This window comes from Mastomys coucha, unplaced genomic scaffold (assembly GCF_008632895.1).
Source record: "Mastomys coucha isolate ucsf_1 unplaced genomic scaffold, UCSF_Mcou_1 pScaffold16, whole genome shotgun sequence".
Lineage (NCBI taxonomy): Eukaryota > Metazoa > Chordata > Mammalia > Rodentia > Muridae > Mastomys > Mastomys coucha.
The window spans coordinates 93,468,423-93,474,235 of record NW_022196898.1 but is presented as its reverse complement, the minus strand read 5'-3'; the positions used below and the strand labels follow the sequence as shown (position 1 = coordinate 93,474,235).

Below are 5,813 nucleotides of genomic sequence, written 5' to 3'. Positions count from 1 at the left end.
CACAGATGTCCATTTAGTCATCCTGACCCAGCCTTCTGGCCACGCCCACAAAGAAGATGCCAATCATGAATCTGCAAGTGAAGAAATCACTCAACACTTCCCGTTTCCTTTTTTTACTTTCTTGGTATTGGGACTTATGACTCATTCCTTAGGGTGTGTCTAAGGCAAAGGACAGCAAGCCCCGTGTCTTGGCCAAATCACAAGATTATGGTCACCCTGAAAGCTAACAGGATTGTGGAGAATTTTTTCATAGGAAAATATATCATTTGAGGAATACAAAAAAAAGCCTTTGTTAACTTCTCTTGCTTTTTTTATCAGAATAAGCAATTAAGCAAATATATATTTACATATAATGCATATAATATGTACATTGTCTACTATATGTAATATATATGTAGTATATTATATATTTGCATTTATATATCTATTATGTGTTTAACATATATTTATTATATTATACCTATATGAATGTATCAGGAACAGTGTTGGATGGTATCAGTTTAAGCTAATGAGGTATTACTACAGCCTTAAAGTCAAGAGTGGAGATGCCATGTAATGACCTCAGAGACACGGTGTGATAGTCAAATGACAAAGCAGGGAACCTAACGCTGCGTGCTTCCATGGCCTTGCACCTGAGCTGAGCCCGGAGAGATGAAGCCCCTATGATGCAGTGAAGGTGGAGAAAAGTGCACAGACTGAGGCAGAAAAAAGAAGCAGTACCTTGGTTTGAAGAGGAAGAGGCATCCTTGGGGAACCATCAGGGGCCACTGGGGACACCCTGCCTCCTGAGTCAGGAGGTCAGGGCTGCAGAAAACCAACGGATGAGTGTGTAATGGCTGCCTGTGTTTCATTTTCATTAAGTTTCATGTCTATTTTAGCCAACAGTGACTTTACACATTTTAAAAATCGACATAAGCCAGGCAGTGGTGGCGCACGCCTTTAACCCTAGCACTTGGGAGACAGAGGCAGGCGGATTTCTGAATTTGAGGTCAGCCTGGTCTACAGAGTGAGTTCCAGGACAGCCAGGGCTACACAGAGAAACCCTGTCTCAAAAACAAAAACAAACAAACAAAAAATCGACATAAGCATGAATATATTGTGGAGCAGAATGTCAAACTCTCAAAACAAAACAAAACAAAACAAATACCAAGTGCTCATGTGCAGACCAGAGGACTTCAAGGCCTCTGTCTTCACCTCTCATCTCGCTGTATGAGCACGGGGATGAGGGAAACCGAGGAAGAAAGGTACCTGGCACCTGCCAGCTGCCTCTCAGGTTGTGTTCAGGGTTTTGCACAAGTTTTTACACACAACCCAAACACGTACAAAGAGAGTGATCTCAGGCTTGAATCCCTGATTCAGAACACTCAATTTAGAGGGTAACTTACAGGGAATTAGAGGGGAGAGGGTGGAGCATGCCCAGGCACTGACGTTACTAGCTAGGTGACAGATGAGACCATCAGGAATTAGGAAAAGGCAGAAGATGGCTTATAGATGGCTTATCAGTGACATATTCAGGGAGAAAAACGGTAAAACTCAGTAATAGTCTTGACCTGAGTCAAGAGGGCCAGTGCCAAGAACAGAGACTTAAATCGCTCGCGCTTTCCTTGCTAGAGGGAAAATGGGCTTCTCTGGGATTACGCTAGGTGACGTCACAACACAACAACCAATCACTAGCCTTCTACGAGAGAAACTGTCGGGGAGAGGATAAGCTATTGGTGAAGGCGTTCTGTCAATCTCAACAGAAGAGACTTTTTAATCTTAGCAACGGACGCGTCCTAGCAACAACTGCCAGCCAGCTGTTGCTGGAAATTTGAGATTTATTTTTCTGAGCAAGCAGAGTGAGGCTCCCATCTCCCACTCTCGAAGGAGCGTTTCTCTCGGGAATTGCCAAGAGGCCACTTTCCTTTCCCTTCAGTGATTCCAGGTAAGGCCAGGTCAGAACTGGAAAGGAGGGAGGCGCGGGAAAACTGAGTATCTCCTTACCACCTCAAGGGCATTTGGAAACTTCCCTGAAAGTGCTAGTGGAGGAGAAGTCTACGAAATAAAGTCCTTTTATCACTACTTTCGACAAGTTTGCAGCCCGAGCCAGTGAGACAAAAACAGCGAGGAGAGAGCAGTTAACGGCGATCTAAGAATATTGGGAACCGAGGGCGGGTACTGTCTTGTTCTAGCTTCTCTCATTGCTTGGCACGCAGTGGGATCTCAATAAATTATGCATAAATGAATTTGAGAATGATGTGACCCCGGCTACACATCAACACAGTAGAGAATTAATGTGGGCTGAAGCGGATCACTGGGGAATGGGAGAGGGAGAGCTAACGAAAAAGATGAACAGAGAACATAAACTCTTTGAAGGAGGGCTCTTGTTTTATTCGGCTAGTGATTAGCAGATCTGGGACTTGAGTGCTGCTCAGAGCGACCTCTCTTCCCCTTGAGGTATTCTATGCGGAACGCTGAGTGAGTCCACAGCAACCCCACAGGCAGCCTTGTGTTTGAGGTCCTGTGTCAGATCCTCACAACACCACAGAGGAGGAAAGACTGATGGAGGAGGAAAGACTGATGGAGGCAGAGTGAGAAAGCAGACCGACCGCCAGAGCAGTATCCCCTTCTGATAAATGCTTCTAAGATTGCAAAATCCACTCTTCAGAAGTAAAGGGGACTTAGGGAATTTGTATTTCAAGTGACATCAATCTTACACTGGAAGAGAATGTCTTTGTATAGAGAAGAAACTTGTTTATCTTGTGCAAATATAAATAACAGTATTCATGTATAAACTACGTAATGAACAATAATGGTAGTAGCAGTAGTGGGGGGTGTGCACACACGTGTGCACATGCACACGGAATTGGGTATGCTGCAGCTGTATGAAGCTGGGCGACATTTACAGCATTGTTGAGTACATTTGGCCAAATGAAACTGGAATAGAGAATGGAGAGGAATCAACTGACAAGCAATCTTCCAAAAGAGAATGGGGTCCACCACTTGAATCTATGATTCAGAGGAGTGAGGTGAAGAACACTCCGTGTGGAAAGCTGAGACAGCCATTTAGCGCAGAATACTTAAAAAGTAGAAATTTGAACCGATGAAGTGGCTCAAGTAGGTAAAGGTGCCTGCCACCAAGCCTAATGACCTGGGTCTGACACCAAGACCTCACATGGTGGAAGGAGAGAGCTAAGCTCCAGTAAGTTGTCCCCTGCCCTACACACACACACACACACACACACACACACACACACACACACAAATAAATAAATAAATGTAATTTTAAAAAATTTTAAGTAGAAAGCTCAGGGCTGGAGAGATCATTCTGATGGCTAAGTGCCTGCCCTGCAACTGTGAGCACCTGAGTTTGATGGCCAAAAATCAAGTTAAGGAGTCTGGCGAGATGGCTCAGCAGGTAAGAGCACTGACTGCTCTTCCAAAAGTCCTGAGTTCGGATGCCAGCAACCACATGGTGGCTCACAATCACCCGTAATGAGATCTGACGCCCTCTTCTAATGCATCTGATGACAGCTACAGTGAATTACGCCGGAGTGAGTGGGGCCGTGATGAGTTCAATTCCCAACAGCCACATGATGGCTCATGGCCATCTGTACAGCTACTCATACACATAAAAAAATAATAAATCTTTTTTAAAAAAAAGTCAAGTTAAGCCGGGCAGTGGTAGTACATGCCTTTAATCCCAGCACTTAGGAAGCAGAGACAGACCGATTTCTGAGTTTGAGGCCAGCCTGGTCTACAGAGTGAGTTCCAGGACAGCCAGGGCTACACAGAGAAACCCTGTCTCGAAAAACAAAAACAAAAAAAATCAAGTTAAAAAGTTGTGCATATACATAGTGCAGCTGCGGGAGTGGGGGATAGAAAGGGAGAGAGACTGAACAGAAATTTCCAAAAACATCAGAATCATAAACTACTGATCAAAACATCAGTTGTACCTCTGTCGACCAAGACCACTGTTTTACGTGGTTCTATTTGCGTGCTGGATAGTTTTATGTCAACTTGGCACAAGCGAGAGTCATCTGAAAGGACAAAACCTCAGTTGAGAGAATTCCTCAATGAGATCCAACTGTAAGGCATTCTCTTAATTAGCTGTGATGTGGGCGGGTCCAGACCACTGTGGGTGGGGCCATTCCTGGGAGGGTGGTCCTGAGTTCTATAAGAAAGCAGGCTGAGCAGTCCAGTGAGCAGCCCCCTTCCATGGCCTCTGTATCGCTCTTGCCTCCAAGATCCTGCCCTGACTCCCTTCAATGAAGGACTATGATGTGGAAGTGTAAGCCAAATAAACCCTTTCCTCTGCAACCTGCCTTTGGCCATGCATGGTGTATTATCACAGCAATAGAAACCCTAGCTAGGATATATTTATAATAAAACAGCAATCTGAGGACACTGTGGTGAGGAAGTTAAGAATTTGTCCACTGCTCCCCATGCCCCGACATCAGTGACCTGACCTTACAAAGTGTGGGTGAAAAAAAAAATGACCGTAATAACAACATGTCACCAAGGTTAAGCTCACAGAAAAGCTGAGGCAGAAATACCTTAAATTCAAATCCAGTATCAGTAGGCAAATAGGGAAATCCTGCCTCAAACCAAAAAAAAGAAAAAAAGAAAAAAATTCACTGAACTTAAAATGCACATGAAATTCTTCAAACTACCTGGCATAAACACCTGTAAGTGTGATCTAAAATTATTACTATTTAAGACACACAAGTTGGCCAGTCCCACAACACCCAGAGGAAGCTCCACTCCCAGGCACTCTAACACACCCAGGATCAGAGGTGAGGAAGACACAACATCTGTCTCAACACCGAGAGTAACTGGGACCAGCGGGACTAGGCACACAGGAACTCTGCCAACCCAGTGGCTTAGGTTGCTTCCAGTCTATCTGGGCCAGCTAGTGCTCTGAGCAGACCTTGGGCGCAAACTCTGCAGTCATTCCCAAAACACCCAAAGGAAGCTCCACTCCCAGGTACTCTAACAAGCCGAGGGTCACAGGATCGCAGAATCACAGGATCACAGAGATAGCTTGACTCTGAGGAGTTCTGACAATCAGATTCACAGGAAGGACAGGCTCCAGTCAGATTTAGCAAAGGCAGGTAGCAGTAGAGATAACCAGATGATGCGGGGCAAGCGTAAGAAAATAAACAACACAAACCAAGGTCACATGGCATCATCAGAACCCAATACTCCCACCATTGCAAGTCCTGGACACACCATCACACCAGAAAAGCAAGATTCGGATATAAAATCCCTTCTCATGATGATGATACAGGACTTTAAGAAAGACATAAATAGCATCCTCAAAGAAATAGAGGAGAACGCAGGTAAACATCTAGAAGCCCTTTAAGAGGAAATGCAAAAATCCCTTAAAGAACTACAGGAACACACAATCAAACAGGTGAAGGAAAAGAGCAAAACCATCCAGAATCTAAAAATGGAAATAGAAACAAAAAAGAGATCAGAGAGACAACTCTGGAGATAGAAAACCTAGGAAAGAAATCAGGAGTCGTAGATGCAAGCATCACCAACAGAATACAAGAGATAGAAGAGAGAATCTCAGGGGCAGAAGACACCATAGAAAACATTGACACAACAGTCAAAGAAAATGCAAAAAGCAAAAAGCTCCTAACCCAAAACATCCAGGAAATCCAGGGTGCAATAAGAAGACCAAACCTAAGGATAATAGGTATAGAGGAGAGTGAAGATTCCCAAGGTAATGGGCCAGTAAATATCTTCAACAAAATTATGGAAGAAAACTGCCCTAACCTAAAGAAAGAGATGCCCATGAACATACAAGAAGCCTATAGAACTCCAAA

The 5,813-nt window shown here is 44.2% G+C and overlaps 1 protein-coding gene across 1 annotated transcript in view; it reads left to right on the top strand.

Annotated features, from left to right (window-relative positions):
* The first annotated feature begins 1,719 nt into the window (after positions 1-1,719).
* The window catches only part of Wdr63 (WD repeat domain 63), a 72,583-nt gene continuing 68,489 nt past the window's right edge, over positions 1,720-5,813 (top strand). The window contains exon 1 of the mRNA XM_031375756.1: positions 1,720-1,924. The gene's annotated coding sequence lies outside the window, so the exon portion shown is untranslated. The remainder of the gene's footprint in view (positions 1,925-5,813) is intronic.